Genomic DNA, 27,699 nt, shown 5'->3' on the forward strand with positions numbered 1-27,699 from the left:
CAAAGCCACAACGTGTGTAAGACCGTGAAAAATGGCATCATTATCTATTGGGAATTGTGAACTCTGCAAAAACCAGCTCATTGTATTTTTAGAAAAAAAGGTTTTTGTTAAAAAAAAAAATAATAAAGACCTCCAAATCGCCAGGCCGAGTCTACACGGGAAACAGCAAATACAGTCTGCTGACTAGGGGAGGGGGGAGCCCGGCCTCATTGCTTCATTAATCTTTCTTTGCGGATCTTTATGTAAAAGGCAGTATTTGTTGGAAAACAAGACAGGGGTTTTGAAGAACTCCCTTGTCATTCACGGTTCCCATCTGCAGTTATAATCCTCTGATTGTGACCTCTGAGTCAGTTGCCATGGAGGCTGAGCCAGAAGTTTATGACTTCAGGGTGATAGTAGCTTCTAAGGCATGAGGTGCAACCTCCAGCAAGAGAGAAGGGGGACTCCCATTGTCTAGAAACACCTTTCTTACACGTGCCAGCATTCTACAGTTTAGAGAGTGGTTTCCCTATTGCTTCGAGAAACAAGGTGCTGGATTCTGGCCATGGGAATAGACTGTGGCTTCTATCCTGTTCCCAGAGTCTGGGTTGGGTGCTCCAGAAGCTTTCCCGAACAAGCCTTAAGGTGTCTTTACACTAACCGATTTGCATCTTCAGCCCACAGCATGGGGCGGGGGGGGGGCGACCACTGGAGCCTTTCTTTGGAGCAGCCCCCCGTGGGCCACTGCGGCAGTCAGTGGTGCTCAGTGTCCTGCAGAACCTTACCTCTCAGAAGAAGCAGACCTATAAGGCTAAAGAGCTAGGCAGCCTTTGTAGGATGCAAAAATACAACAGAGGGCGCCGAAACCACCAGCGTCAATGGCCTTGAATATCAATGTATGGGCTGCCTCTGGACGGCCAAGTTCCTTAAAACTGTCTCTGGTAGCCTGGGTCACAGCCACACACACCAGGTTTCGGTTTTGCCTTTTCAGAGTTACCGCAACACACAAACTGTATTTACTTGCAGGGCGAGGGGGCGGGGACCAAACCCACCGCTCAGCGGGGCGCGCACGCCTTGATCTCGCATTCCAGACTCGAGCTGCTGTGTGTCAGCGCGACACGGGGCGGGGGGAGGGTTCTCTTCAGAGGTTTCATTCTCCATCTGCAAGTCACTCCCAAACTTTTTCCTCCTAGCGCTCTTGGAGTCAGGTTGATGCGCCCTGGATGCGGGGCGCTAGGCGCAGGGCTGGGTGCGCGCTCCCGCGGAGTCGGAGCTGCAGAGGCTTCCGAGCTCGTCTTGGGCTTTTCAGGTACAAGTTGGGTGCGGGCTGAAGGGTTGGGGGCGGCGAGAAGCGGCACGCGGAGGTTTGGCTCGGGGTTCCGGTGCCCCTCTGCGGGTTCCGCTCCGGCTGGCCGGGACTGGGAGCTGGGAGTCTGGGTGGCGGGGGCAGCGCGCAGCCTCACTCCCCGCTTTGCTCCCGGCGTGGAGGCGGCGGCGGCCCAGGCAGACAATGAACTTGGAGCGCGCCGAGCTCTGGCAGGTTTGGGCCCGCACCCCTCGGTCGGGCCTCCACGCTCCAGGCGCAGTCCCCAGTAGGAGGCGTCCCTTTCACTGCTCGGTCCTGGCCGCGCTCTGGGTGCCCAGCGCGCTTAGGGGCCCTGCGGGAACGACTGCGGGTGGAGGCGCCGGGGCTCACACGCCCCCTCCCTAGCCAGAGCGAATGTGGCCCGAGCTCCGAGACAGGGGACCGGGTGGTGGCGTGGTGGCGCTGTGGACAGCTGGAGGCCGGCGGAGGACGCACGCCGCGGGGCACGCACCGGCTGGCTGTCCCGCAGAAACGCCCCAAGGAGTCAGAATCCGCGCGACCCTGGGCCAGCCAGCCCTGGAAGCTGAAGGCGGAGGACCGCTGGATATAGGACCAATGGACAGACAGGTCGGCGATTTTCTGGAGCGAGCTCGCCGCGGGCAGAACTGGGGACCGGGGTTCTCCTAACCGTGCTCAATGCCCCTCCCCCGCACACTTTGGGGGAAGTTTCCAGGCACAGCCCGGGGCAGGTACGTGGGCATCTACCACTGTCTCTGGGTACCGATGGGAGCCGCCTCGGAAACCCGGGCTGTAGCTGCTACACGGCTACCAGCAGGAAGGCACGTGTGGATTTTGGGGAACAGTTTCAGGCGTCGGCGTCTGTAGGACCAGGGTTCTTGAGGAGGGACTGTGGGGACAGGCCTGGGAAGAACGGATGGAGAGGCCTGAACTTTTTTACTCTCCGCTTTTTCCTTCGTCCCTGTCCCCTAGTCCCCGAAGCGGCCTGACTAAGGAGTCTGGTGGTGTCCCCGGCCAGCTGGGGAACAGCGGGTAGAACGAGGCTTGTCTGAAGCGGGCCGCGGGGCGGCGGCGAGTGCCGCCGGGAGCCGGGAAGGCAGCGGCCCGGACTTGGGGGCGACGCTAGGGTTGGCGATGGCGTGCTAATCGGTGGGGTTGTGTGCACCGGTGGAGAGGAAGCGAGCGTTGTGGTGGCTGGTGGCAGGTCTTGGCGCACTTGGCCGGGTGGAGCCCCTTGGGATTCCGGATGGCGCCGGGGCGAAGGGAGCCAGGCTTTGCAGGGAATGAATGGAGAGCTGGGGAAGCGCCTGATTTCTTCTTCGGGCGAACTGATTGGCTGGCTTACGCTCATCAGTGTCCACGTTTAGGATTCCAAGGTCCCGCGCACCCTTGTTTGACTGCTCCATCACGTTCTGAGTGTCCACGTTGCTTGCCTGTCTTGAGCCTCGGGGCAGACAACGCTGCTGGAGTAGCGGCTGGAGCAGCCCAATGTTGGGACTGGGTTGCCTGCTGCTAGGCTGCTGGCTGGTAGCCGGACATTGGCGCCTTTAGTAAGCGCGCTTGCTGGTGGGGGGGGAGGAGGAATTGGAACCAGCTGATGGGGGGCTGTGGGGGGCTCTTGTCCTGCGTCTCCTAGTAAATCTGCTGAACATCTTCACTCCATCCGTGAAGAGTACAGTTTTCAGGAATGAAGTTCAGGAAAGCCTTGTGAGGGCTTGTGGTCAGTGACTCCCTGAGGTTGGTTGCCCATTATCAACTGCTACTTCTGACCGGTGGGGTGCCTCTCTTACTGAAGCCTAGCTTTTCAGTGCACCCATCTTTTGCAATGCCTGACTGAATGGTGTGGATCACTCCCAGGACTGGAGTGATCATACCAATAGGCCCCCAGAGAACACCTGTATCCTCCTCCACTGTGGTTGCCCTGAGTTAGAGGTTTTCCCAAAGTTTCTCTTGAAGTCCCTCTATTCTCCACCAGAAATTCCTCTCAGCTGCCTCCTCGTAAAATCAAGACCTCTTCTTCAGAATATGGCATTTGCTGATTTTACCAAGTGTTTGTTGAACCAGGATCTGTTGACTGATACGTGAACACACACACATCATATGGTTTTGTTCAAAGTAGGCTGGGAATAAAAATGCTTTTGGGGTTGGATTTTACCAGCAAGTTTGCTTCCCCCCAAACTAAAGAAAAACTGAAGATATTTTTTTTCTTTGTTGTCACCTCAAGAGAGGTGAAGTGACTTGCTATTGTTTCCCTACTAGGGCATAGGTGAACAGGAAGACTTAGGTCCAACCTTCTTCCCAAGGTCTGGCTCCCTCAGGAACTATCTTAGGATCTCCTGAAGGAAACACAGCACTGGAGGAGGCTGGTCTGTCATGCTTTTCTCTGATGCATACAAAACCTGGGCCACTGTCCTACCCAGGAATCTAGTGCTGTTAACAGTGGCTGCTGTGAGGGCCACTGTTCCTTCTACACCCTGTCTTCCCTTGCATCTGAAGAGAGGCCTCCCTTTCCCCCATTCCCAAGAGAGTAATCCTTGCATCAGGAAGGAGCCAAAAAAAAAGAGGGAAAGGTTGGGCCAGTGGCAAGTGGATTGTGCCTATTCAGTGTCTTGAGACAAACAATCTCAAATTAACCAGTTGGGCCCCAGGAGCTGGGAAGCTTTGAAACTGCAGAGAACATGCTGGAGATTTGCATGGTGATGGTGGTGGTGGTGGTGTGTGTGTGTTTGTGTGTGCGTGTGCGCTGTGGAGAGGAGAGAGATGCCTTGAGCAGGTGAGTGACACAGCAGGAAGCCTCCACTCGGCTCCAGCTAGTTGGGAAAAAGCAGAGTCCACGGGTCTTGTAAATTTCCAAACAATTCTTAAGCCTGGATATGGATGCATGGGCTGGAGTCTAAGAATGATAGAGGTGAGACAGTGGTGGTAGTGGTGGTCCTGTGTTGAGATGTCAGAGAAGACTTAAACTGTATAGACAGGTGATGGTCCACATGGGCTCACACACTGGTGTCTACTTGTCTTGCCTAGAGCTAGAGGAGGCCTGCCCAGGCTTCTCTACATGCTCTGTGTCGTGGGTCCCACAGCTAGTCCATGCAACCCCATCAAGGGCAGTGAGGCTTCGCATAAAACATCTTGTCTGCTGGTTTACTGTATAGACCCCATAGTTGTGCCTAGGGATGCCATGAGAATAAGACAGAGCCCCTGCTCTCTCTTAGGACAGGCAGACAGACCTTCAGCTGCAGGTCTCGGAGTGAGAGTAAGGCAAAGCCAGTGTAAGAGAGGGGTTGGCTGTGGGAACAGGAGAAAAGCCTGGGGTGGGTGGCTCTTCATGGCCACTATGCTGGCTTGGGTCTCTTACAAACTCTCAGATGAGGACACTCTTTGGGGTTGGCAGCTGTCACTTCTGTTCTCACCTCTTGAGCCTGTCCCCTTCCTGGAGCCTCAGCTGGCCCCTAGTTGTAAAGATGCCATTGGAAGACCATCCGTATGAGAGAAGAGATGTTTTCAATTCTAAAGGTAGAAACTGTGTTTTCAAAAGTTGTAGCAGGCTTGGGAGTGTCATACATTCGAGCAGATGAGTCTTCAGTACTGTGTGACTTAGAAGTGACTGTTGAGTCCTTGGGAATAAGAATGCAACCCGTGTCACTTTCTGCGCTGTAAGTTTGGGAGGCTCAGGTACCGTGGATATTAAGTTACTTCAAAGGGCAGTTGGGTCCTCCAGCTGGGAATAAAGAGATCTTGTTTGTTCTTAGCTGGTCGAGTATTCAGAGACAAGGCGTTTCAGCTTACACTGTGGGTTTCTTTATTGTCCTCATGTATTGGGTCCCGTGTGTTCCCCGAGACTGCTTCTCCTCTGAAACACTATGACGAAATGATGCATGCGAAGACCCGGCTCCCCACATCCTGAGGAGACTATAAAAGTGGCGGTTATATACTTAGTTTGTCCAGCCTAATATCCAGGAAGAGAAGGGTTGGTGTCGATGTGGTCAATAGAAATTGTTTTCCTAAAACACGAGAATCGAGGAGCCCCTATACAGTCACAGCTAGCCCTGTGCTAGGCAGGTCCCACAGACATACGTATCCTTTCATGTCTCTTAGAGGTCCAAGGGAGGGCAATGGAGACCCTCCCCATGGTTTTGGTTATTCCTATGTGCAGGGAGGATGGGTGAAGGGGGGAGGAGACAGTCCTCACTCCAGGAGAAGACTGTGTTTCCGTGAGTGGAATTAACAGTGGAGGGGAGTTGGCAAGTGGGCAGCGGTTTCTGTCCTTTACAGAATTTGCAGGGATGCAGAGAGGAGGGGAAGCACCCCCCTACCCCTGTGGTAGAAAGCAGCTCCATGCAATATTTATTCATTCCCTTTAGGTGTGGCCCTGGGCCAGGTGCATGGGGGCAGAGAGTCAGCTCTCAGCACGCAGTTCCTGCACAGCAATGAGATTAGTGGGCGAGGCAGAACTTGTGCAAGTCAGAATTACATAATGCGGCTGACAGGCGTCTTCAAGGGGCCTTGGGAGAGTGCAGTGGGAGTCTGGTGAGTGCCTTGGAGATTGGAGTCTTCGCATGATTTCGCCCAGGTGTCCTGTAAGAGTTAAGTCCCTGCCAGGTGCTGGGAACAATGCCTGGTAAATGGCACTCAGTGAGCATTGGTTTGTGTAATTATTTTTTTCTAGAACTCCTAACATGATAGAGGAATATCTTTGAGGCCTAAAACTGCACAGCACCCCTAAACCGTGTATCTATAGTTCCTTAGAGCAGCGGTTCTCAACGTGTGGGTTGTGACCCCATTAAGGGGTCAAATGACCCTTTTACAGGGATCACTTGAGATCATCAGAAAACAGGTATTTATTTTATAATTCATAACAGTAGCAAAGTTACAGTTACGAAGTAGCAGCAAAATGATTTTATGGTTGGGGGGTCACTACAACACGAGGAACTTGTACGAAGGGGTTTCAACATTAGGAAGGTTGAGAGTCACTGCCTTAAAGCATCATGTCCTCTGTCTAATATAGTCTACCTTGAGGCCTTGACTAGGAATGTAGTTCAGTGGTGGAGGACTTGCCTAGCACGTGCAAGATAAAAAATTAGAAAAGCAGTAAAAGAGGGGAAGAGAGAGAGAGCAAGCTAGGGGGAGCCCCTTATTGCCTTGTCCCAGTGAGGTTTCCCAAGGTTGTGGCTTTAACTCTCCCAGACATCTTCTCATCTGTGCAGGGAGGGGACAGGGTACCCTCTGTGCCCCTTTTAGTTGGCCCTGTAGGTAGGCTGTAGGTGCCTGTCTATTTGATGCTGTCACATTAAGTAGAGTCCAGGCCATTCTCCAGGAAGAAAAAAAATGTGCTGGTGTAGCTGGCCTTTGAACGTCACATCTTGAGCCCCTCTCTGAGTTTGAAAAAACCTAAGAGGGAATGGATGTGGAGGGGAGCTCCTGGCGAGGGCAGGTGCTCCTGACACCTCGTTTACACTTCTAGAACTCATCTTGGTTCAGGCATTTTAGATTTCTGAGGAAAGTAAGGCTGGCAGATCCTCAAAAGCAGAGGGTGTCATTTTAAAAAAACTGAAACTTGGATACTGTCCAGAATTGTGTTTGTGGTAGAAACACTGAAGCGGGCAGCCTAGTCACCCAGGTGTCTGGAAAATACCCTAACATGGGCAGATAATTAGATACAGGCTGGACGCCATTATGTTTTCCTTACTGTGTTCTGGGGCCGATGGTTTCACATTTTCTCTGGAAATGGAATATGTGCCTGCTGGGCTATTTTGTTCCCTGTGGTCAAAAAGATAGTGGTACAGCCACCTAAGAGGAAGATGGGCCAGGATGGAACTGTCGTGCTTTTCTGTGCCCATATAGCTAGCTACCCTATGGGTACTGGGCCCGTGGCACCTTTATCACGCCGCCCAACCCTGCATTTCAGAGTGGAAGAGATTGGAGGAGGGAAGTGACACACTGCTGATGAATGGGCTTGGAGCATGCCTGCACTTTGTGCGCTTGTGAGCGAGCTCAGCTGATTGGAAGAATAGCCAACACTTTGGTCAGCATGTTTAGAGACACAGTGCATTCTCCTAGCTCAGGGGCTGGACCCCCAGCCACTCAGAAAAGCCACCTAAGGTCCCTGGCAGAGCCCGTCCGGCAGCTTCATGGCAATTCCCATTAAAGTCCCCGCTGTGGTTTTCCATCTCATTCCCATGACCCTGGACAAGGCTGAATGTATCACAGTTTTCTCATGTGACAACTGCTGCCGAGTGAGGTTTATTATGACCAATACATGCTGAGGTTCAGGGATCCTCCTCAGATCCAGCCACTTTCATGGTGGAACTCAAATGTGACTTTGTTCCTACCTGAAGCTGAGGTTGGCACATATGCTGAACCAGTATGGTGGGTGAGGTATACTACGAAACAGAGTTTGATGGACTCCGCAGTCTGCACACATGGGAAGCTTCGGTCCCTTCTGGATAGCCACTTTCCTCCTTGGGGCAGGCAGCAGGAGAGGTGAGGCAGGCAGTGACCATCTGTGTCTTCTGTATTCTTGGGACTGTGCAGCTACTTCCCGGCCTAGACACTGGAGAGGTCCCACATGCTGCCTTCTCCTGCGGGCAGGAAGCAACATGCTGAGCTTAGTGTCTGGTCCATGGTGAAGAGTTGGTGTTGCTTTCGTAGCACAGCGGCTGCACCTGAATCTACTGCTGTCTCAGCTCCTGACTGGCTCAGCAGTCCCTGCCCCACTGCTCAGGCCGAGGCCTGATGGGACTTCTGCATCCTAATGTAATTTTTAACTAAGTCTCTATAGTTCTATTTTACCAATAAAAACTCAGGAGTCAGATACTGGGGTAAACCTGCTAGCTCAGAGAGGCCAAGAAGAAACCAGTTGACCTTCCTTCTTAGCCAGTGGCCCAACAAGAGAGCTCCCCTTAGCTGTCCCAAACTCAAAAGTCCACCAAATTCAAAAATCTCTCCTCACTACTTCCTGTGCATATCTCTCTCAGGTTTCCAGACTCCCCCTAACTCTCGATGGCTACTTCTGTCAACTATATCCTGGCTTCGCCTCTTGCCTCAAGGTTGATTTTAGTTAATTAACACCATCTTGGAGTTCACAGTGTGATCAAATATCCAGTAATAGGTTGGTCTGTGTCATCTCTTGGGCATGTGGTGGGCAGGGTGGCCGTAATGTGCTTGTGATGTATCAATTCTGTGTTATTATCTGCTTTGACCACAGACTTCAAGGCTACATTCTGACCTGAATGCAGTCCACTTGGATGGAGGTAATGGCTGTCTGCTAGCCAGAGAGCTTTTCTTTCCTTCTTTCCTGGCCCCTCAACTAGAAGTGGGCCTTTCCCTCCCCATTTCTCCTTTTTGTCTTGCTCTGCCCTTGAGGTTGGTCTCAAACCGATGGACTTGTGCTATGCTGTCTCGGTCTTCCACATGCTGGGATTGTTGGCATCCTTATGCCTGCCACTGGCCTGCATGTCTACTGGGTGGAGTTCTGTCTTTGTGCCAGGTTCCCTGGCCAGCCAGCCTAGACTTGGCTGCACCCAAGTCCTCTCGCCACCGAGAAGGGGAGCCCCTGCATCTGGCTGTTCTTCCTTGTGTCCCAGCTGTTGCCTTAGCATCGCCACTATTAGGAAGCCCAGCTGGCCACTGTCATGTGCCTTCTTGTCCCATCCATGTGCAGCGTGCCTCCTCTGAGCTTCTACAGTTCCACTCCATTGTATTTCTCAGTTTCGAGTTTTTTTCCATGTGTAGCGTGTGGTCTGACTTTCTGGGTAATGTCTGTTTGCCTGGTCTAGTGGGCCCCTTATCAGCAAGGAGGCTGTCCCTTGTCACTTTCTCATGGCTGGCCCTGCTCCTAGTTGGGAGTGATTGTCACGTATTGAATCCGTACATCAATTTACAAAGATCTGTCTGAGAGCTGGTCTCTGAAGGATGATCATGTATGTCCAGAAGATAGGGATTCTGGGCTTGGTGTCATGATCCAGGAGTTGACACTTGGTGACCTTCTAGAAGAGCCTGATGTAATGACGCTAGACTCCTGGCATCTTCTTGGAGCAGTTATTTTTAAGAACAATCCCTGCTTTTTTTTATGCGTCTTGAGAGTTGTGGGAAGAATGTTATGGGGATTTGGTTGCTGTTCCAAGAATATAAACAAGGGTCATCTATTTAGGCAAGAGCCAGGGGCTGTTAGCATTTTGTGTGCCTGGAACATATAGCTTGTCTTAAGGTTCCAGGATCCTTTATTTGGAATGTAAATATTTACATTAAAAATATAAAGCTTGTCCTGGTGTATATTTTTAGTGACTGTAATTTCTAAACCCCAAATCAAACTATTAGTCTACAGAGGATTTTTCTCCTCCAATTTGTGAACCTGTTTATATAAAGAGTCTTCCAAATGTACACATACCAGACCATGTTTACTTTGTGTGCGTGAGGGATCTCCAGGCCTCCTGGAAAGTGCTGGCCCCGGAAGAATCTGTATTGCTGGCAGTGAGTCTCAGTACACACGACTGATCCTTTTGTATTTTGAGCGGTAGAGCTATGGTGAACAGTAGCAGCCTTTGGGACCAGGCCCCATGGCATCATCTAACCCTAATTTCTGGTTCCGTTTCCTGTTCATCTAGGTAGGAGCTGGCTTGGTGGTCCTGGTCGATCCCCATGTTGTTTCACTGTGCATGTCATTTCAGAGGTGTTTATTGCTCTAGGAAGACATCCAGGAGAGTCATCTTGGAACCCTTGTGGACTCATTGCTGGGTTGGTGTTGAACTATGGAATCTATGTGACAATTTCCTCTATCATCGCCTTTGGGGGCAATTTGGCTTTTCGTTTGTCCTCTGGAGACTAGCTCAGGTCTGCCAAATGTTTGCTTGCCTTTCTAGCCTGTCTTATTTTCCGGGTTCAAGGCTAGTGGCTGACGGGAACTGGCCTCGACCATCTGCCCTGCGTGGGGCAAGGTCACTTCTGGGACTTCCTCTCAATCAGTCCTGGATGGAGAGCGTCGCAGGGTGAAAAATGTCTTCCTTGTACATCTGGATTCTTGACTGGGTTACAAGAAATTAAACTGACATAAGACAGATGGACAGATGGAGGAACATAGCTGCTTATATCCACATCGTAGGGTCACAAACTAGGACATGGGATGAAGGGACGGATGGCTAGAGAAAGGAGCAGGGCTTGAGAGTCGGGGGTGGGGGGAATGGCCACACAAATTACAAGAGGATAAGGGCACTGTCACTGTCAACAGAGTCTGTGTTGTGTGGCTCAAGTCTCAGTAACTAACACCATCTTAGGAGCAACAACCAGGAAAGGCGACTCTGCCACACTGACCAAAGCCTGGAGGGGACTCTCAGCACAGACCTTCTGCCAGAGGACCCTCGCCTGGCACACAAAGGGCCCAGAGGAACCCTCAGTCTCTATCCTCTTTCTCAAGTGGCCTCCGTTCGAAGGAGCCAGCGTATCAAGCAGGTTTCATTGGTACTTCAGTCTGAGTGTGAAATGTCCCCCACAGACTCGTGTGTCTGGACATGTGGTTCTAAGCTAGTGGTGCTGCTGGGGAAGTTGTAGAAGTGTTGGGAGGGGGTGCCTAGCTGGTGGATGTAAGGTTGTAGGTAGGACTCGAGGGTCTAGGCCGTCTCTGAGTCTGGCTTGCGTCTTGCGCTTGCAGATTGGCAACCAAGACATGATAAGTTCTGGCAGCTGCAGAGAAAACCTTTCCTGCCATGATTGGTTGTAGCCCCTGAGCCATGAATCCAAACAAATTCTTCCTTAAGTTGCTTCTGTCAGGCATTTAGTCTTAACAATGAGAAAACTTCACTAGGAAATCAGTATTGAGAATGGGATTGTGGTTGTGATAAACCTGACCATGTGGTCTGTGGGTTTTCAGAACTGGTTTACAGGAGAAATGTGGACAAGTTTAAAAATCCATAGACTAACTGAGCAGAACTTACTAGGTCTTCTGATGGGAATCTGGAAGACGAGAACACGAATACAAATTGTGGATGGTAACAGTCGGGCTCAAGAGAGGGGGGAAAAAGATTCCCTCTGGGCAAGAGGTTGTTTATGTTGCATTCTGGCAAGGAACTTGGCCTTGTTCTGTCCTTGTTCTGAAAATTTGAGAGTGGTTGAATGAAATAGAAATGGCCTAACTCGTTAGTGAAGGAAATCTGAAGACAACACAGCAGTCAGGCCAAGACATGGTTAGTGCTCGCTGCTTTTAGCAAGATGGAGAAAAAAAAAAGATGTGAAAAATGAACAGTTTGGCCAGGAAAGGGTTGTGCTTTTGTTTAAAGTCCTGGACAAGGCAGGTCCTGGCAAATCAGACTGGACTATTAAAGAGATTAGTGCCATTCAAGAGAAATTGCAGCTCTTGCCCCAGGACAGTGGAAATGGTACCTTGAAGACAAGATCTCACTTATGGAAGACTCCAGGGTATAACAATGTAAACCAGTGGGAGAAGAAATCACTTAAGAAGATAGAGCCTCCAGGTTATCCTCTTCCAGCAGGATTGTCTAGGGAGGTGTTTTCCCAGGTGCAGCCCTCCAGGCTTTTGGGGCCGCTGCAGCCAAAAGTCCCTGGGAGCCAGGCTTCATTTTGAGCTTTTGGCAGAATTTGGCTTTGTCCAAATTGTGCCAATTTTGCAAACATGCAGAATTCAAGAGCCCTGGGGTGGTGGAGGCTTGCATCAGGGTTCCAGAAAACAGCCGTGATGGACAGGCAACACGCAGGAAAATCACATTCTGAGTGTGTAGCTCCTGAAAGGTTTACCTGTGAAGCTGTGGAGATGAAGTTCAAGCTGCAGTGGAGACCGGGAATGTTTACATCCCAGGAAAAGGGATGCTACAGGCACTGAGCAAAACCTATGCGACACCAAAGGGTCTGCATGTGTTAGAGGTGACAGGATTTAAGGGTGAGGTTGCTCAAGCCTATTAGAGTCCAGATGCCTCCATTGAACGCCTTGGGTGATAGATATGAAGCTACAGGGTTTGTTTGTCTTGTCCTGCTGGGTTTTGGTGTTGCCTTAGTCGGTCTTCCCTTGCAGTGTGTCTGTTCCTCTCTGTTGGAATGGAAATGTTTATTCCACACCAATGTGTATTTAAAACATGTTACTTGGTGTTTGCTATTAGAAGAACTCTTGGTTAAGAGAGCGTGTGAGTCGCGGAAGGTACTTTGGACTTTTGAACAGTGTTGGAACTTTGAGATTACAGGGACTTCTGAAGTTCGGATGGATGCATTTTACATTACGAGATGGCCAGGGGCTTCTGTAGGGTAGGCTGCTATGCTTTGAGTGTGAAACATTCCTTGCAGGCTCACTTGTGTGAATACTCAGTCCCCAGCTGGTAGCACTGTTCTGGGAGACTGTAGAACTTTTGGAAATGGGGTCTGAGTGGCAGCTGAGAGGGACAGAGCTAGATAATTGTAGCCTGGCTGTCTCTCTGCCCCTAGTTCTCTGCTTGCTGGTTGGCTACTGAGATGTGAATAGGGTGGGCTGTAAGCTCCTGAGGCTGGATGGAGTTGCCTGTCTATAGCCTTCCCTACCATGATGGACCCTGAGCATCCTTCATGTAGCAGCCTCCTTCTCGCTGCAGGATGAAGGGCAAAGAAAGGGGAGTTGGGAGGACCCTAGAAAGGTGCTTTCAGGGCTCTCGCTTTCCCCCATCTCTGGTTCTCATCTCTGGCTCCTTTTGGAGCTGGAGTAGAGGGCTTCCATTGTCTTCGCTTCCCAGCCAGCCCATGCATCTTATCTTAGATGAGGCTGCCCTCCTCTCCATCCACTGAACACGGATGGCTTGGGTCAAGGACTCGCTGAGGCAACAGGATCCATCTTTCCTTATTCATCTCTGTCTCTCAAAGGGAATGGAGTTCTGGGATTAGCAATGTCTGCTTTCCTGCTTGGGATCATTTCCTTCATAACAATCCTAGGGTGCTGAACCCCAAATGGAAGAGGTAGTATGAGGAAGTGGTCCAAGGGCAGAAGAATAGAGTTCTGTGTTACACACCATCAAGTATGAAACTTCCCATTTCCCTTTGACTAGCCTTTGACCAGCCTTAGGTGACCTGCCTCACCCAAAGGATATGTTATCTGGGCTTAGGAGTGAGACCCTAGGGGCATCTTGTGCGTTCTAAGGGTTGAATTAAGGTAACACTATTCTTGTCTGTGCTTGTATTTGGCTTGATTCACAATGGTGTGGCCCTTATTGTCTGCCACAGTTTTTTTAAATACAGAAAATATATTCCAGGGAGTTCCACCTCTGTCCAGAAATGGAAGCGCGTTATGTCGGAAGTGAGGCAATAACCGTTTCTAGGAAGTGCTGAACTTACCTAAGAAAGTTATCAGGAGGATGAGAGGAGGGGTGAAAGGGTGCCCATTAATGTATCAGCCTGGCATTTGCATTGTGCTAACTCTGAGAAGCTATTTATACCCACTTGATAGCAGTTTTAGTGAGGTGCTGGGGGTGAGGGGCAGGTGGGATACCTGAAGCCAGAGAAGGAAGCTAGTGCTTTGGATCCCCTCTTCAGAAATATCTGTCAGGCCAAAGCAAGGAGAAACATTTGCTCCCTAGCCAACCATGGGAAGTCCACTAATCCTTTGCCCTGTGTGTGATTTGGCTCCGAATAAAAATGATGTATTAAAAAGCAGGTGAAGCCTCCTTGCTGTTTGAGTGGTGGAGGATAAATTTGCTTTCAGCTGTTGCAAACAAATCAATGGAAAAGCCTCCGGGCTGCTCACTTCTCCAGTCAGCAGGTTTTTGGTTTACAAGAGGAAGCCCTGTCTGTTCACAGGACTTCCCCTTCAGATGGCCTAGGGGCTGGCTGCCTCCTGTATTCATATATGCAGAACATAGCTCTCATCCGGAGGATTTTGAAAATCATACAGAAGGCCTTAAAAAGAAACCTCAGTTAATATTTTCTTTTAAAAGTAGGTTTGGTTATTATTTTTTTTTTTTTTGGCGCTATCACATGCCTTGTTAATTACTTTTCTCATTGTTGTGACAAAAATTTCAGACAAGAGTGACTTAAGAAGAAGTCTTATTCTGGCCTACAGTTGGAGGGCACAGCTCACATGGTGGGCAAGGCCTGGCACAGGAGCACGAGGCAGCTGGGCGCATTGTAGCCACAGTCAGGAGGCAGACAGAGACTCTGTCGGTGCTCAGCTTACTTCTCCTTTTTATTCAGCCAGAGACCTGAGCCTGTGGGATGGTTCTCCCCACAGGCAGGGTGAGTCTTCCTGTTCTAGTTGAGTCTTTCAGGAAACACCCTCACTAATACCTCACTGGTGCACTTCGATGGTGATTCTAAATCTAGCCAAGTTGACAAGAGACACATGCTATGTCGTTCATCTGTGTGAAATAGATAATTTAATGTTTTCTGTGTATTCCATAGGTATGTGCACGACATCACAGCCGGTGTTATGGCATTTCACCCACTGAGCAAGAAAGCCTGTACCTTTGCTTACCCCCCCATTGATCCCCACCACCTGAACAGTCACAAATCAACTTTTGGTCTCTGTCAGTCCAACTTCTCAATTCTGGACTTCTGTAAGGACAGAATCATGAAGAATGTGGTGTTCTGTGGACGGCGTTATCTACATTGTAACATAAGAGTCCATTCTTCTCATGGCCAGAGAATAGTCTGTGGGGTGGACTGACGACAGTTCCCAAGTGTCCCTCAGGAGTCATTTCCAGTGTCTCCAGGTTTTGGCTTTCACGAGCATCGTTGCTGTAAACTTTTGTGTATAGGCTTTTTCACGTAAATGTGTTTCCCTTTCTAGAGTTACATTTCGTTTTGTTTTAAGATAGTTTTGCTTTCTCCTAACAACAGGGATTTATTTATTTTTCTTTCTCCGGCCCTAAGGAAGTCTTGTATTATAGATGAAGTCTTGACCTTGCTTGTTGTAATGCTGGGGGGGGGAGGGTACTGATGATTCTGACTTGTTGAGTTCCAAGGGCCTGCGCTGAACATAGTTCAGATCTTCTTTATAGATGGGGAAACTGAGGCCCCAGAGAAGACACACACAGAGCCAGGATTGTATCTAGGTTTCTGAGTTACAATTCAGTTACTCTCTATGTTCCTCCAAAGTCTTTGTAAAACTCCAGGTTGCCTTCTGGACCAGGCTGGGGAGTAGGTGAGGGTGGGTGGACGGATGGTGACTGCCTTGCTTCAGCCCACTCCTAACCTAGCACAGGCCTGGGAAAGTCTCATCTCCACTGGATACCAACGAGAGCTGCAAATTGTGGCGCCAGTGGCTTTCTAGTTCTTTCCCTGCAGCCAGAGAGGCCGCTGCTGATCTGGGGCGGGGGGGGGGGGAGTAATTAAATTAGGAACCAATTCAGAGGATGAAATTTTATCTGATCTGGCCAAGTCTATAAACAAGGGGCTGTGATTGTGTTTCCAGGAGACATTAAGAAGCTGTGTTTTAAAGAATTGTGCTGGACGAAAGCATGTGAGAAACTCCATTGGGGCCAAGCTGGAGGCCTCCCTGGCTGGGGTTGGCAATGGACTAGAGTGTGCAGTCCTGGGGGTCTGGCTGTGTCTACATGCTCTGTTTCCAAGTCCCTCTTGAGCTCCACTGTGGTGGATGTGTGTGTTTTGTGGCTGGGATGGTCTCTCTGTTTCGGAGAGTTCTGCGTAGTCCTGTGAAGTGGCTATAGAGGATACTGGGGAGCTCAGAACTGGTCCTTTGCCACCCAGACCAGCAAACAAGACAGCCACGTGGCCAAAACTGACCTCAGGAGACCAGAAAGCCAGATGCCTGTTATGCCCACTTATTCATGGAGATGCACAGAGAACAGAGTAGAGACCCCCAGAGGACCCCAGAGGTGCCCCTCAGTTTTGCAGAACCTTCCAATGCTCCGAGAGGTGGGAGACAGTCATAGAAGGAGAAGCTTCTATTTGATGATTGAAATGATGTGGCCATGGGTTTAATGATGTGGTCATGCTGACAGAATCCACTATGATGGAGAAACCTAGGATTATGGATTGGGTCAGGGAGACAAGAAGGACCTCCCTGTCCAATAGACAGCCATCTGGCTTCTTCCTATTCTGAACTTAGTTCAAACCCTCAAACCTTGACCTCTCTGTTGGAGCTGTGCTAGAGAGATGCTGGAGGAGAGGCAGACTGGGATGCAAGATGGCACAAGGGTGAATGAGAAGCTGCCATTGTCTCTAAGGTGGGGGAGCTAAAGGGTGCTGCTTTCTGTCTAAAGGAAGCTCGGTGGCCCTGGGAGGATGAGGAGGGTACTGTTCACATTGTGGTGGACTACGAGGTAGAGAGGGCAGACCAAACAGCAGGCCAAGCCTCAAGGGTCCAGCGAAGGTCACTCAGGAAAAGGTACACGAGGAAGATGCAGATGAGAGAAAGATGAATTGAAACATTGTTCATCTCTTCTCCCAAATTAACTGGCATAGCTCTATCATGCTGTTGTTACTAACGCCACAACAAATAAGCCTTCACAACTGTGCAAAGAAGTAAAATCGGGAGGGAAGGTAGGGACCCTAAATCAGTGTACTAGAAACTCGGCGGGGTTTAGAAAGACTTAGACTTCCTGTGGTTTTCTATTCGTTTGTTTGCACTGGCTTGTTGGCGGCATCTGTGTGTGCATGGGTGTACGTGTGCTCAGGTGTACACGCGCATGCGCATACGTGTGTAGAGCTATGTGTGCCCAGCTCTTTCGCTAGGAAACACTCTCTGGAGCTTGACTGTGATTACAATCATTCTCCAAGGGGGCATTTCTAGCTCTTTCACACTGAAGATGAAGGCTAGGTAATCAGGACAGTGATCGTGACAATAACGCTCATCTGTCCTGAGTGTCTGTTCCGACTTCCTCTGACTGTCTTTAGGTCTCATGTCCAGATTTCCTAGATGCACCTCACCTTCTCTTGTTCAGCATTGTGTGTATGTGCGCATGCGCGTGCGTGCGTGTCTCTGTGCGTGCGTGCGTGCGTGCGTGTGTGTGTGTGTGTGTGTGTGTGTGTAGTTTAGATTAGTTTTCCTTCTTTTCGTGAGTGATCCCACCCCTCTGTCCCACAGCAGCCAGGCCAAAGGTTTGGGCGTCATCTGTGACAATGGCTGACAGCACCCACTTGCCTTTGTTTTATTGCTGCCACTCAGTCCCCTTGGAACAGGAAATGAGCCTCCCTCATCTTGGAAGGAGAGGGTTGGGCAGCTGGGTGGATGGATAGACAGGCTGATGGCTGGAAAGAAGGCAGCAAGAGTGGGTGCAAATGTCTTGACCCACAGTGCTAGGATGGCTGCAGGCTTCCTCACCTGTTCTGTCCCCACCCTGCTCGCTGCCTTTGTATCTGGGGAGACCTGCTGAGATGAGTGGCCAGATTTTCTCCCTTTATCCCCCTTCATAAGAACACATAGTCTGACCCCAAATTGCCATTTGCCATTTCCTCCATTAGGATGATGAACACCCATCTGAGCCTTGCTGGCCAGCAGCTGCTTTGAGATTCAGAAGTCAGGAAGAGAAAGAAAGATGGAAATATACCAGCAGCCCAGTCTCTTTTGCAGTGGTTGACCTGAGAACGGGAGCTGGCGGGGGAGGGGCGGACGGGACACCGTGGTGGACGGGACACCGTGGTGAACAGCTGGAAGCATACTCCTGAAAACAATACTGAAATAAACACAAAGTCCAAAGGTGAGCAAGGCTGTTAACTTGAGTCCAATGATAATTTCAAGCAGGGACAGGAACCGGGCACGGGAAATGTGCACGCTGGCCGCCTCACCCCACAGATCAACACTTTCTTGCTCTGCTCTCTTCTACAGAACTTGATTAGTCCTTGCTCCTTGCCGTTGCTGCTTCCAGATGTTTCTCTTGAGGTTCCTGCCATGGGTTTTCCCTCTGCTGCTGTTGCCTCTCTGTCTCCTAGGTAGTAGACCCCCAGGCTGCCTCCCCATTCCATGCTCTAATGTCTCCATGGTGCAATACTAGGGTTCCCTGGGCCCTCCGCCTAGACCTTGTCCACAGCTGGGCTACAGCCATAATATGTTAACCCCAGCCTTTCTTCCCTGCAAACGAACTGACAGGTGCTCAGCAGATTATTCCTGTCCCTTTCTGTGCGTTAGGCCTCCCCCAGTTCTCCTTGGCTGTTCTTACGACTATCACACCAGAAAGTTATGCCGATAAATATTTATATGTGGCGATATACAGATCTGCTTCCTATTGCTTATGATTAGTTTTTTTAAGTTGTGTATAAAATATACACTTCCTTGTATTTTAGTAAAAATGGAGAGAAAAGAAAATAGTTTTTCTTTTCTTTTTTCAGAGCAGTTTGATTTAGAATCATTCCAGATGTTCACCCACCATCTCTCTTCTCCAAGCCCGAGCCCAACTGTCTGAAACTGTCTTGACAGGCTGAAAACCTGCCAAGGGCCCCCTTAATCTTTCCCCACTTCTAACGCTGCCTCATAATTTTAACTTTTTATTTTGAAATAATTTTAGAGATGCAGGAAGTTGCAGTGTTCCTATGTCCCCTTCGCCCAGCTTCCTACCATGATAGCATCATCTGTGACCCTGAGACCCCATAAAAGCCAGGAAATTGAGGCTGGCCCAGTCTCATTAACAAAGCTGCAGGCTGCATCCTGCGCCTTCTGATGTTATTAAGCCCAGGGATCCACAGCACTTTGGAAGCATTTTAGGATTTCGAGAATTTTAGCCCTGTCATTTATCTTTTAGATGATTTTTGGATATTTTCCAATTGGCAGTCAATGACATTAGTTTTCGTCAGGTCAATAAATCCTAGAAGAGCGTCTTTAATGTTTTTCTCAAATTCTGCAGCCCATGTGGTACTCTATGGGTTTCTGTCCCTAGAGAGTGTTCTGAGAGAACCCTCCTACCTGGGTTTGAGAAGTTCTTACAGATGAGGGATGATTCAGCTCAGGATGGTATAATGGAACATAGCACAGAGATCTGGAGCTCTTGAGATATGATCACAGTGACCAGTGTGGATGGGGGACCTAATATGAGCTGCTTTCATTTAATATTCTTGGAAGCCTTTGAGGAGATAGGCTTAACAGCTCAGTGCCCCCACTTCACAGTTTAAGTTCCTCAGTGGTAGAGTGGGGACTTGAACCCAGGCAGTCTGAATCAGAGACTGCTTGCAGCCTGGTAGGCCTTAGTCCTTGAATCAGGCCTACACACTTGACCAGACAGCTCTGAGATGGGCTTGTCTGAGTTCTGTCATGTCTCTTAATTTAAGTCAGTTGGTTTTTCTGGTGAAATGATTCTATTGGTAGGGCTGGGAACCCTCAAAGAAGCAAGCAAAATCCCTACCCTGCCCCTTGGAGACGTTTTAAGGTAGGGAGATTTCTATAGCCCTATTCGCTGTGATAGAAGCCTTAGTTCCCATTAATTTATGTTTTGATGTGTTTTAATTAGGCTACCTACAAATTTATTTCAAGGTGCAAAATTCCGAGTGGCAGGCGGACCCAGAACCTCCACGTATGCTCAGGACTCAAGACTCAAATGATGGTACCTGTCATGGGTACCATAAATGGTGACAAGCCACTAGAATGGGATGTGCAAACTTTATCTGCATGTACCTAATTGGTTTTTGTATTCTCTACCAAGGAAGGTTAAAATGAAGCCTATTTATAAATGGTGTCTAAGCCGCTCAGGCTGGGGGACAAGCTGTAAAAACCAACAGTGCAGAGCACTGGGTGAAGGGCTTAATTTTCTCTTCTGGTTGGGGACTAAGCACGTCACTCCACGAAGGTAAAGATTTTCCCATTTATAGAGGCTGTGAGGGATAAGCCTTGGCTCATAAATTTCCTCCATGGCCTCTCTTCAGTGCCTGTGAGATTGCTTGACTCCGGGGACCAGTGTCTAACCACATTAGTGCGATAAATTAAAGGGCCTAGTGTTGGCTAAATTGTCAGGCAGAGCTGTATGGGAGCTGGTCCTGAGATGGGAACTGTGATAAACAGGCTGCTGCTAGCTCTTCCCGAGAGAGGGATCATTTGGATCCGCATTCTCAAGCACTCCTAGGAAGGTCCCAGCGATGATCCCAAATCTGAGAGACAGAATGCAATTTTCTGAATGATTGCCATCATTATCTCTAAAGAATAGGAAGAGATTCCTGGGAATGTTTTCTCTCTCCATCCGAACCTCATTGTCGTCTTAATTCTTCTCCTCCTCCCCCTCTTCCTCCTCCTCCCCCTCCTCCTCTTCCTCTTCCTCTCCCTCCTCCTCCTCTTCCTACTCCCCCTCCTCCGTCTTCCTTCTCCTTCTTCCTTTTCTTCCTCCTTCTCCTTCTGACAGTGTCTTATATATTTTGGGCTATCCTTAAACTAAATATGTAGCTAAGGATGACCTTGAATTTCTGATCTTCCTGTATTTACCCGTGAGTGCTGGAATTGCTAATACGCATCTATAAAACACATGAGCAAAGCAACTTGTGAAATAAAGCATTTAATTTGATGTTAGAGTCTATGACGGTGGAGCAAGGGCCTAATGGCAGGAAGAGCTGAGAGTTCACATCTTGATCTACAAGTAGGATGTAGAGAAAGTGACACACTGGGCATATCACAAGTCTTTTGAAACCTCTAAGCCTGACCCCAGTGGCACACCTGCTCCAACAAGGCCACATCTTCCATCCCTTCTCAAACAGTGCCATCAACTGGGGACAAAGTTTTAAAATAGATGAGTCTGTGGGGGTCATTCTCATTCCAAGCTGAGCTGCATCTTAGCTTTCATTATTAAACTCTGTGAATCTCTAGACTGGCAATGTCATTTACAGGCTCCAACGCAACATGGTGATATGAGTCCCGAATTAAAAAACTAAGAACTTTAGAATGGGGCCAGCAGAGCGTTAAGTCGAGTGTGCAGAGGGTTTGAACATGGCTTGGCTTTGTGAATGTGACTGTGGAACTGCTGAGTTCTTGTCTATCCAGCCGGCCCTGGAAACCTGTATGCTACTGAAGCTGGTACGCGATGTAGGCCGTACAGAGAGAGTCAGACTCTACATGTCCAGACAACGGAGGTGTGTTGTATTCGCAGTACAGACCTCTGAGGAGGCTGGCTGGGTGCCTGTCTGGGGACAAGGGTGTCTGTCTGGGGATACTCTTAGGGAATGCTTGACGAACTGAAGTGACACATCATGATCTTTCTAATCAGAGCTGGGGTTTCATGCGATGCTCGGATTCCATGCATCAAGACTCTGGAGTAATTACCCCTGGGTTATTCAGAATGCACAGCGGCACGGACCTAGATATCTAATGAAGCTCACAGTCTTCACAGCTCTGCCTTGAGAAGACAAAATATGAATATGCATTTCTTCGTGTGTGTGTGTGTGTGTGTGTGTGTGTGAATCCTTGTACCCCGCATGATGAAAACAAGCTGACAAGCTGGTATGTTTATCTAGTGCTGTGAATGGCTACCCTGAGCTTCTCTTTCTGGCTTTTTGCTTCTGTGTCTCAGTCCCAAGAGGGGAAGCTGATCTCCTCTTTCTTCTTGGCTCCTTCCCTCTGATGTTTTCTGCTTGGGCTCTGCCCTCTGTAGCTGAGTGGAATGTTCTTAGAGAGAGCCTACAATCTCAAAGGCCACCACAGGTCACCCTGGTTACTGTGAAGAATGCCACCCTGCGAAGTCAGGGGGCTCCCGAGGGAGACAGTGCATTTTGGAGAGAAAAGGAGCTGTGGAAGGTGTCTCCCCTCTGGAGCAAGTAGCTGCAGAGCTTGGAAGGAACCTATCCGCCTCTTGTCAAGGCTTCATTCTCTTTCAGCACGAGGATCCAGGTGTGGTAGGCTGGTCCAAGATGTGGTAGGTGCCTGTTCTTCTTGGAAGCTAAAGGAAAGAGAGCAATGTCAAGGGCTGTCTCCCAGCCTAGGGCAGCTCGGACTTTAAAGGATTTTCAGTTGGAAACAGGAATCTTGAACAAGGATTAAAGTTACCTAAACATTGATTGGGGGAACTGAGGGTCTCAGAGTTACACAGGGAGGGCTACCCATATACCACACTTCTTCAGAGCTGGGTCACGGGGCAGTGATGCATGCGGCCTCCATGGTCACCACCTTTTGTCCTCAGTTTGTACCGAGGCTACTGGACTTGTGAATCCCCAGCCAGCCAGGATTCTGCTCTCACTCTGCATTCTCACAAGTTGGTAAATCTGAATGGGGGCTATGACCCCTGAAAGAAACTGGCTGTCTTTTATGCCTCCTGGCTATGGGGAGGAAGCGTGGCGGGCAGCCAGGTGTGCTGCGGCACACCAGGGGGAGGTCGGCTATACCTGCTTGTCTGGAATTAGATCCTCATGGGCTGTAGAGCACTGAACCTGTGTTTAACATAGTCACTGAATAACAAACACAGAGCTTACGTGTTCAGGCGAAAGCTGGTTTTGTTTATTTTTCCTGTTAAGACCGCCACAATCACTGTTTTGACTTTAAAAAAGAGAATAATAGGATTAAAAATCTGTGATATTCTTATTACCTGACACGAGAGCCTGTTGTACTTGGATAAGTCTGGTTTAAAGATATTGGAGAATAATTATCTTAATTGTCAAATTAAAAAAAAAAAACAAGAAAGGAGAATGAGGGAAACAGGAAAGCTAAATTCTGTCCTCTGTGAAGCCTCAGCAGCTTCTGAGTGGGGCGGGGTCCCTTCTGTTGTGTTTGCCTTCTGTGCCCAGAGCCAGCTACAGTGGTACTCGGTAGCACCTGTCAATGAATGAAAGAACCAGGTAGTAGATTTCTGTTAATGCCTTGGACTCAGCATCCTGGACAGTGTCCTCAAATGGAAGCAAGCTGTAGAGATAAAAGAAAAAGCAAGCTATGGTGTTTGGTCACTGTGACCCGTGTTTGTCATAGCTCAACCTGAGTCAGTTTCTTCAGCCCGCAGGGGCAGGTGACATGTTACCTGATTACAGAGGTACACACCTGGGTCCTGCCTTCATGAAGTTGCTTAGAGCCTTGAAGGGAACCAAGCTACCTTCTTCTGGTTTCAATAGTAGCTAGGGGAGACTGCTGAGTGGTGTGTTAGTGACATGAGCCTACTGCAGAGAGGGTGGTGGGTAGCGGTTCAGAGCTCTAGACTGTGGAGAGGAAGCGTGGAGGGGAGCCTAGGGCACTGAAGCCCTGAACCCAGAGGCAAGGGTATAGAAGGACCTGGAAGATTCCCTGAAGGTCAAGTCTACAGGGATTCTGTGACCATGGTCTTGTTATTGGTATCAGGGGACCATCAGGGAAGAGGTCACCCAAATGTCAACACGGCTGATGGACCTGTGGATCTCCTCCTAAGTTTTAGAATATGCTAGAAACCTGTTCCTGGGGACTGGATTGATTTTTTTTCCCCTGTTAATGGACCATTTTATTTATATCTAAAAAAATGATGTATGTATGTATGTATGTATGTATTATTTCACATGTCCACCTAAGACTTTTTCCCTGACTGTGTGCCCCCATCTACCAGTGGCCACTGAGTGGTTAAGCAAGGCTTATAACCTGCTGGCTGTCTTCACTAGAGAGGAACCGTTTAAGACCTTGGCACTTGGAGGTCATTAGCCATCTGACTGCCTGCCAGATCATAAAATATAGCCCCAAGTGCTTATGAATGCTGCTAGCCACTTAGAAATGTATGGAGAGTGGAAGTTCGGTTTGGCACCTCTGAAAGGAAATGGCATTGATCTGATGGAAGAACACTCACCTTCCTGGTGAAGGTATGCAAGGGCTAGGCTGTAGAGAAAGGCCCATGGGATCTTCTCCACACCATTGACAGAAACTTAACTCTACCCATTAAACTAATGTTATGAACTGTTTCTTCTTTTTCTTTTCTCTCTCTCTCTCTCTCTCTCTCTCTCTCTCTCTCTCTCTCTCTCTCTCTCTCTTTTCTTTCTTTTCTTTTTTTGAGACAGGGCCTCCTGTGGCCCAGGCTGGCCTTGAACTCCTAATCCTGCAGTTCCCTCCTGAGCTCTGAGATTATAGCCATGATTTATGTTCTGTTTTTAAACTAGAGTACAACTTACATCAAAGATATATGCCATAAGTATAGAGCCTGAAGGACAGTAACAAACAGCTCCCCCGTGGACGACCAGCAGGAGTATGAGTAACAACCTAGAAGTCCTGACCCTGCCATAAAGGTCACTAGCCACCTCCCCACCCCGCCCATGGGAAACCTCTTGCTTCACCTCCACAGCCTTGATCTTTTTTTTTTGCTTGAATCTTGGACTTCATGACAGCGGAATCATGCGGTATATTTTCCTTTATGTTTGGTTTCTTTTGTTCAACACCTGCCTTTATGAGATTCTTCCCTGTTGTTGCTTGTTCATTTTTGTAGTTGGGTTGCCTTCATCCACTCCACTGTGGGCTGACACTGCAAGACTTTCAGTTGGAGCATTACAAACAGAACCTGGGCTGTTCCAGCTTGTGCCTGGGAGGTGTCTCTGATGGGCACATGTGCAGGGGTGGATAGCTTGGCTGGGAATGAACTTGAGGGCGATTCTGCCAGCCCTTCTAGTGATCACAACAGGTCCCCCTGCAGTGTTATTCTCCTGAAAAATGAGGTAAGAGGCTGCATAAGGGAACGTGAGAGAAAGGACGCCCTCTGCGTCCTGCCCGAACTTCCCAGAAGATGACTACTGGATTGATGGATGAGGGAGAGAGTCCTTACATTGGGACTGTGTAATCTGTGTTGAAATTCGGGCTCTGGGGATTGGTCAGTCTCTGAGAAGGGGCTAGGACCAGCATTTTGGTCTTGGTGTTCTGGAGTATGTGCCTACTGTGGAGTAGAGTCTCAGGGCTCATCTTTGAGATGGAAGTGTTTGATTTAGAAGCTAGCCTGGAGGGGAGTCTGGGGCTGCCATGCACAATCATACAAGGTCTTCAGGAGATGGGAGAGGAAAGGAGTTGGAGCTGTTACACCTAGGCTGTTGCCTACCCTCATGACTTCAGCTACATAGGTTCATCCATCGGGACGAGCATTGCACAGTCTTATGTTATAGCAGCTCAGGGAAGTGGCTTCCCAACGCCTTCTGGTTGGCAGGCTTGCAAGGAGGGAGTGAGACGTGCGACTCTGACCTCGCCTTCCAGGATTCACAGCTCGAGCAGTCCCAACATTTCGGTGACGTTGGACCTACAGCCTGTCCACCTGCACCATCTACCTACCCGCATGACCCACCCTGGCAATGCCACGTGGCCAGCAGGCACTTGTAATGTGACCAGTAAAGCCCAAGGAATGAGATCTTTATGATTCTTTTCACTTCTCCTAATTTCACTTAATTTAAATTTAAAAGTAGATTCTCACCTCCAGTGCTGAAAGATTATTTTAAAAGAGTATTTGGAGCAGCTTGGGCATATAACTCCATAAAAATCACATTATGAAATAAGTACAGATCAGTTACTCTCAGGTCAGATGGCAATTTAGCACCCAGAATGGGACATGCTGAAAATGAGCATTTTTCATTAACAAGTTCTCTATGAAGACGTGTGGAAATGGTGACGGTGGCTTGAACAGCACACGGAAATGAGCTTTTCCTGGGGCTCACGCTCAGAGCTGCTGTGAGGAGTGTCCTGTCTTCCAAGTCCAGCAGGGAGTTCAGAGCCGGGAGGAAACCCCCGTTTCCCATTGTCTCTGTCTCCTGAGAGTGGTGTTTGGGCATGACTACCCTTGAGGACCCCTGGTTGCTCGTGTGGGTCTCTTGGACTCTGGTTGGCTGTGGGAGTCCTGCCCATTGTGTCCACTGTCCAAAAAGGGGGAACCCTGGGAAAGTTGGGGCCTTGTTCTTCCTGCCACTTCTCCCCGGGTATCTTCCCACCTCAGTCGAGAATACAACCTGCAGCCTGCCCCTCCACCCCACCCCCAGGCTGGGTGTTTACATTTGAATCTTTGATGTGAAATGTGTGATTGTATGTGAAACTGTTCCTTAGGCCATTTTCATACTGGTACACACTGTATGTTGAGCAGATGCCCGTACCCCCTACTCCCTTGTCTCTCCACTGTTAGTCCCTTCTGTTGCCCTAGACAGTTTTGAGTCTACTTTCATGTTATATAATATATGGCATAGTTTACTTAATCTATGTAAAGATCTAGGTATCACGTGAACGGGGACAGACATTATCTGTCATTTTGGGATTAGATCTGTTCACTTTATTGGCTTTTTGGTTTTTCCTTTACAGAGTTTCTCCAGCCATCCTAGTTACTTTCTCCTGGAGCATGGTGGCCATGTCACCATTTCCACGTGCCTTGGGGGAAGCAGGCGTGGCCACTTGTCCAAAGTCTTACAATTAGAGGGAGGAATAGCTGGATTTCAAATTCAGGGGAATACTCTTTTGGGGTGACTTCTTGACCCTGGTATATTCCGCATTTAATGCACACTGATTTCTGAATCCTGACGGCTCAGTCCCTCGGGCAAGAAAGACTGGAGTCAGGTATCAGGTTGTATGATAGAAAATCCGTATTCCTCCTCAAGAAGATTGGAATCTGCTCTGGTGAGGACAAGCTGGCCATCTGGGCATGCACCGTTTTCAGATTGGCCTCTGTTGCGTGTGTTCCCTACAGGGAGCTCGTGAAGGGGCACACTGCTCCAGTTTGTGCACCGGTGCCTGCCTCTCTGTTTACAGCCAGTGATGTATGTTTCTAGTACCTGAAACTGTCAGCGTGGGTCCTCAGCCTTCTCCAGGCCACAGGCCCTGCATGGTGCTCTACTGTGTCACCTTCTCATGCTCGGTGACCTGGATGTGTTGTCACAGTGAAGACGGGGCCTTATCTCTTCTAAAATCCCCATGGCTAGTCCTGATGGATTCTTCTGTGTTACCCTGACATGGTGTCTCTGCTTCTAGTCCACTGTTCCCTGCTGCCAGTGGGGAGGGAGCCTGGGAAGTTTCTGGGATAAACTTGAACTTTGCAAGATTAGTGCTTCCTGGTTATGAGGCGCTGGTTTGTAAGAGGGCCAAGACTGCAGGATTCAGCTCAGCCTGAACTGTCTGCTGGGGACTCAATGGGATGTTGGAACGTGGGCATTTACAGCTTGCTTCGTGAGTGCAAAGCACAGACTAATGGTCCCCTTGAGCTGGCCTGAAGGTGGGATTGGAGGCTTATGCAGAACCCAGGAGCATCTGTGCTTCTGCATGGCAGAGGCTGGTGTTGGATCTGCTTCGTCCTGTCCCACGGTGCCTGTGGCAGCATGTCCAGAGATACATGCCCAGGCAGGCGTGCTCTGACACTCTCTGGCATGGATCATCTCGCTATACTTTCTATACTTTCTTTGTGTACTTGGGGCCCAAAAAGCAGAGCGTGCTAAAATAAAAAAGACTTTTTTTTTTTTAAATCAATTTTAATTTGTGTTTTTTATTAAAATCAAACACTTTAGAGCCATTCACAAAAAAAAAGGTCTCCTTTTAAAAGTAAACTTTTCTGGGGCTGGAGAAATGGATCAGCGGTTAAGAGCACTGACTGCTCTTCCAGAGGACCCGGGTTCAATTCCCA

At 49.1% G+C, this 27,699-nt stretch overlaps 1 protein-coding gene across 4 annotated transcripts in view; it reads left to right on the top strand.

Moving 5' to 3' along the window:
* Positions 1–1,119: 1,119 nt before the first annotated feature.
* Chst15 (carbohydrate sulfotransferase 15) overlaps positions 1,120–27,699 on the top strand; it is an 82,611-nt gene continuing 56,031 nt past the window's right edge. The window contains exon 1 of one of the 4 annotated variants that reach the window (XM_057778926.1): positions 1,120–2,034. The gene's annotated coding sequence lies outside the window, so the exon portion shown is untranslated. Of the gene's footprint in view, positions 2,035–24,679; positions 24,779–27,699 lie in introns of those variants that run through there. The other 3 variants (XM_057778928.1, XM_057778927.1, XM_057778929.1) reach the window with 3 other exon arrangements.

The sequence above is a fragment of the Chionomys nivalis genome, chromosome 8 (genome assembly GCF_950005125.1).
Source record: "Chionomys nivalis chromosome 8, mChiNiv1.1, whole genome shotgun sequence".
Classification (NCBI taxonomy): domain Eukaryota; kingdom Metazoa; phylum Chordata; class Mammalia; order Rodentia; family Cricetidae; genus Chionomys; species Chionomys nivalis.